The sequence below is a fragment of the Aplysia californica genome, unplaced genomic scaffold (genome assembly GCF_000002075.1).
Source record: "Aplysia californica isolate F4 #8 unplaced genomic scaffold, AplCal3.0 scaffold01219, whole genome shotgun sequence".
In the NCBI taxonomy this organism is placed as follows: domain Eukaryota; kingdom Metazoa; phylum Mollusca; class Gastropoda; order Aplysiida; family Aplysiidae; genus Aplysia; species Aplysia californica.
The window spans coordinates 86971-92698 of record NW_004798489.1 but is presented as its reverse complement, the minus strand read 5'-3'; the positions used below and the strand labels follow the sequence as shown (position 1 = coordinate 92698).

Genomic DNA, 5728 nt, shown 5'->3' with positions numbered 1-5728 from the left:
ATGTCAGATTTTATTTCCCGCAAAGACATGAACAATGAACAGAAATAGATCTAGGCCTACATGTAATTTTATTATTTTATTCATTTTGTCGAATCTTTGCTTTGCTCAGCTCCTGGGCACACCAGTAACTACACCACTCCCTTTTTTGTAGAGCTAGAGTAGGAATATTCTAACAACTTAAGAATAAAAGTTTAATCAAAAGAAAACTAAGCGTTCAGTAAGATTAGTTTCAAAAGGCAACAATAAATACCCAACAGTTTTAGTGACGGGAAATAACAAAAAGTTTCCATGCTTACTACCAACGTATTCATCTAGTGATAATAAAAGGAAAGGTATAATTTCGGAAGAAGGGCACGGGTCTTTCAGCTTTTGAAGACATAGAATCTAGATCTAGGCTAATTCTAATTTCTACTTTGCAGCACCCCCCCAATAAATATTTAAAAAAAAATTAAACAACGATTGCTTGGTGGTACGAAGGAAACTAACGTGCCACAGTTCAGAGGTCAGAGGGTGATGTTAGGTCATCAGGCGATCAATAATCAACATGGCTTTGGAGTTAGACTCGCCGATCTACACTGGCACCAAGGTTTTCTTACCTATTTCCAAGGCTGTTGGGCTTCCTGTTGATCAGGTACTGTTACAAATAATCAGCATTTTATCTCCTCAGACCTCTACCTTCAATGATATTGTAACAATGCATTCGAAAGACGTTATAAGAAAAAAAGTGATATCTCTTTGTTAGCCGCGGCTTGGTTTGCGCAGACATTCTCAGAACGTCGACCTTTCTTTTCTAGCAGACGTCGCGTTCCCTTGTTCCCTTTAGTCGCCTTATTCATAATGCGTTTTTGTAAAAACGTTATCTTTATTATGTTTCTTTGCCCTTCAGATTTTTCCCTGTTACTTTGAGAACGAATAAAGTCAAGGTTCAGCTGAAAATGCATTGTGTCTGGTGCCGGTTGAACAAAAAACATGATCCTTTTTTATTTAAATACAGTACTTTTTTGGACCGTCTCAGTGAAGAGTTTTGATTGTTTTTTTTGTTTTTTTAAATGCTGATGTTGGATTTTATTTTTAATCAAGGATTTCAGAAAGTATTATGCATGGGGTCAGTCTGACCTTAAACAGATTTGTGGCTAGTAGAATGGGATGATAGAGTCTAGTATAGAAACACTTGTCAGGCTCTAGCTCTAGCATTATCATGATTTGGCCAGTCTAAAAAAAAAAAAAAGCAACAACAGTGTGTGATGCGCTGCTATTTTTAACAGCATCTTTAAAAAAAAAATTTGAAATGCTCTTTCAGTGGAAAAAAGTTTGATTGAACCATAGATAGATCTAGATCTATATATCTAGATCTAGATCTATATCTAGATCTAGAATCTAAATATCTAGATCTAGATCTATATCTAGAATATCTAGGCCTAGAATCTTGTGATTCCAGAAATTCAGCATTCTGAGGTAGATTCTAAATTAAGTTGATATTAACATCTTATTTCTCTGTGTTATTAAAAAAAAGGCCGTCGTTATTCGGACTCGAGTCCGAATAACATTTTTTCATGAAGTCCGAATAAAAAAATTTCTTATTCGCACTCGAGTCCCAATATGAAAAAATGTTATTCGGACTCGGGTCCCGAAAAAAGGAAGTGTCTTCGTTCTATAGATCTAACGTTCAGTGCTTCCAATTTTCCGCCATTTTTTAGTTTCCCTCACACCTTATCTGCCGATCCAATGCCCGCCGCCTCATTGATACGCCCCCCCCCCCCCCCCCACGTTTCCCACTTTCTTTGTTGTAGAAAAAGGTAAAATTGAAGATTAGCAGACCACCTGGCACCTGCATATAATGAGCTGTGTAAAAAAAAAAAAAGACCGATTCGTTCAAATACACAAGCCTATCGATTGCAACTTTTGATTCCATAGACCAGCGCACAATTCATTACGTAGATCTACGTCAAGACTAGCTTATTATTGTAATAATGATCAGTTGCCGGGGGGAAAAAGACTGACGCGTATGCGACGTTCAAAGCCCGGACCGATAGTGCCCCCCCCACCACCCTCCCCGACACGCACACAGCCACACGTGTGCAGGCCGCCCATCCGACCCCGACACATGCTAACGAGCCATCTTTAATTGCTTCTGATGACCTCTTGATAAATAAACATTTATTAGAATTAGAAGCGCTCTATAACTTTTCAGGCCGGCCTCAAATTCATCATAAGATTAAAACTCGGCTCCTGCACAAAACGCCTTTTTGCCCGAAGTGATCCCGGTCTCTACCCAGCCTGAGGCGAGTTACGAGTGAGGCAGGACAGGAAGCCGGATTCACGAGTCACAGGAAGTCGGAAGTGATGTCATGCTGGACAAGAATCAGAGTCCGAATAATATTTTTTCATATTCGGACTCGAGTCCGAATAATCACTTCGTAAAAAAAATTTCTTTTTATGCTTTTTGCACATTTACCGCATTCTGGTCAGTCTTTAAATCAACCCTATACACCTGCGGAAGTTGGGTTTGGTGCTTTTGAAATCTGAATAGACAAATATTGCAGATAATGCTGGGACAGTTTTGTTCACTTCAGTCCGTCTAAAGTTTTAATTGTGGTTGCTTGAATTTCAGATCCCTGCTTGCTGGACTCTCATTTTAAACCTTATAATGTGGGGATACACTGCAAGCTCATTTGTGAAATTGAGAAAAAGACACATGATCAATGGACGATAAAAGAGAACAATAGAGATAAATGGTTTCTATTTGCTATCAAGCAGGAGGGAAAACTGAAACAAAAGTAGAACAACATGGTTTCAAATCAGCAGTGGTTTTATTCAGCAGGTAGCAACTCTGCTCAAATCTGTTCAAGTACTTACGAATTGACATACATCATACATGACAACTGTAGGCCGTAGGCTAGGTGATATGATGAGCTTACATTTAGGCCTACCCTACTGCTCAGCTATAGAGAGGGCTCTTGGCTGACGAGAAGTCATTGCTCAGGCACGCTTTCCTCAGTCCTACAGTCTTCCTCCATCTCTCCATTTCCCTGTACAGGAACACTCTGCTGCTCTCTAAAAAATCCTGTGCACAAACCCCCGAATAAGCTGATCTCACTGCAATTTGTAGCCGCGCTAAAAGTGTTAAAGAACCAAATTAGTGCGAGAATGTCCCAAATATCCTGACAAAAGTCCAAATTACTGATACTGGTACTTTTAAAAGAGAATGGGTTACCATATGAACCAATAGAAACAATTGATAGACCATCTAATCTGTGCCACTATTGTCATTCTTACAATATCAATTATTTATTGATTATACCATTTGTAGGGCAAAATTTATTTTTGAAAAAGGTTTAAATACTTCAATTCTGTTGGCTGAACGGCCGAAAGCCATTGATCTGACTTTGGAACTAATACAACATCAACATCATATCACTTCCATGTTTGGTTGTGGATCACGATGTCATACAGTGTACTTCCACATTGTGCACATACCATGAAACCATGAATGTGTTCATAACACTACATACATAGTATATATAGTCTTGTTGACTGTAACCTCCAATTCCCAGAATTAGCTATACTGGACTGTAGTTAAATGACCTTGGTTCAAATCCCCAATTGTGGTGTTTTCCACTCTTCACACATGTGGTTATCTATCAGAAATGAAGGTTAAATTTGAAAGTTGTGCCTTGCAGTGTTGAAAAGGGTGTAAAATCACTCCATACCTCCATAATTAGTATGATTTTACTGAAGTGCGAAACTCCCGTGAAGATATCCTTTTTTCTGTCTTTATTTTTCATCAATAATTATTGTACAAGTGTATTGTGTCCCTTTTCATGGTTGACACGATAACAATAAAATGTCAAAACAGAATCCTTTTCCTCTGAATTGTGTTATTCATGAAAAAAATGCCCCTCAAATATGACATGAAATCAGGAATGTTGTTTGGGATTCAAGCCAAGGTTACCCACACACTACAGTCCGGGGGCTGCCCAGTTTGTCACTTGTAGGCCCAGTTTGTTATAATTACAGCACTTTAACACTGTAGTTGTAACTTAAGTTTTTTATTGTCCACCTTCAAATTGGTGGTGTAGAGATATAGTCCCTCTGAAATGTCAATTCAGCTTGTGTTGTTCAATATTTCTTCCTTTTTGTATGCAAATCAAAGCAAATTACTATGTAAAATTTCAGCAATGAATGTTCTTTTGTTAAAAACAATTGAAAAATAAAATGCAATTCATACAAAAAATAAATCATTCATTTACTCTTTTTGAGAGTGTCAGTGATAACTTCCATCATGCAGGGCACAGTCGAGGGGGGGTGGGCCTGTGACAAACTGGCATACTTCCCTGCAGTCTACCGTGGTAAACCCTGAGCCAAGAGCATACACCCTTGTTCCTCATTCTTGAATGTCATACAGAGAGAAGCGCTGGTAGATTAAGATATCATAAAATATTGTTATTTCAAAATCTCAAGAATAGTTTGATAGAATATTAATAGTAATTCTTTTTAAGAGTTATAATTTACTTGCCTGAGGGTTGTCTTTTCAAAAAATATCAATAAAGTCAAATTAATATGAAAATAATGAAAAATGGAAAAACCCAGTTGTCAGATTAAGGGAAGACGGAATATTAAAACTTGTTTGTTATGACAGTTATTGAGAAAAGACCACTGGGAAGTAGGGCATGAGATAAAAGCAATTATAATTATACAATAGTTTCGAGTTCTGGACTTTGATCAATTTTCCATTACACGTGTGTGCTTTGCGTATATACATCATCTAAACATTTCTTCCGCCATTGTATTAGTTCGAACTTTAGTATTTGTTAAGTGGAGTTTTTTTTATGCTGCGATGATTTTATTGTGTGACCTTTTTTCGGAGTTCAACAGCTATGCTGTGACATTGTCAGGGCTTTACTGCTGTATTTCTGGACTAGTATAGAGGAATTTACACCAGATAGCAAATCCCTCTCTAAGTTTTCTTGCATCTGCCTCTTTCAGTTATTACAAGCAAAATTGAATTTTGAGCATTTTTCAATGTTGTCATTTTATGTTTATGTGAATATATTCACTTTTGCTGCTTGGGTAATGTTATAATTCAGTGTTACAATGTGGCTCTTCGGTATACACCTCCGATATACTCCCATGCTCTTACACTTTTTTCCTGTATAATAATACAGAATTTTACCTCACAATACGCTGTCTCCCACTTGTTCACATAGTGATACAAAACATTTGTAATAGATACAATGGATCCATGGAGATTGACACACTGCAATGCAATTATCATGTAATCATGTAGTGCAAAACCAAAAGTAAGCTATATAATTGTTTTTATTTAATACAGTTTATTGTAATGCAATAGGCAACAGCACAATAGTACAAAACAGTCCATTGTATGGAATTATGTAGGGCCTACGTTGTAATATGATATTGGCATTGTGATGCAAAATAGAGCGCTATGGAATGTAACGTGTTTAACAGCATCGTTTAGTGAAACTACTGCATTGTAATTGAGTACAGTGTAAGGTAATGCCGTCATACAGAGTGAAAAGGGCTACATTTACATAGCCAGGGGGAAATGAGATATTGCCAATTGTATTTATTCATATATAATTTATTTTAATGGGATGCTATTTGATAGTTGGTGATGTCATTCACACGGATTAAAATATAGAGGGAAGGAGAGGAATTGCAATGGGTACATCTCTCTCTCTCTCTCTCTCTCTCTCTCTCTCTCTCT

At 37.3% G+C, this 5728-nt stretch overlaps 1 protein-coding gene across 1 annotated transcript in view; it reads left to right on the top strand.

Annotated features, from left to right (window-relative positions):
* Positions 1 to 420: 420 nt before the first annotated feature.
* LOC101851551 (lysophospholipid acyltransferase 1) overlaps positions 421 to 5728 on the top strand; it is a gene marked incomplete in the record, with an annotated part of 75823 nt that continues 70515 nt past the window's right edge. Inside the window, 1 exon segment of the mRNA XM_035973429.1 lies at positions 421 to 631.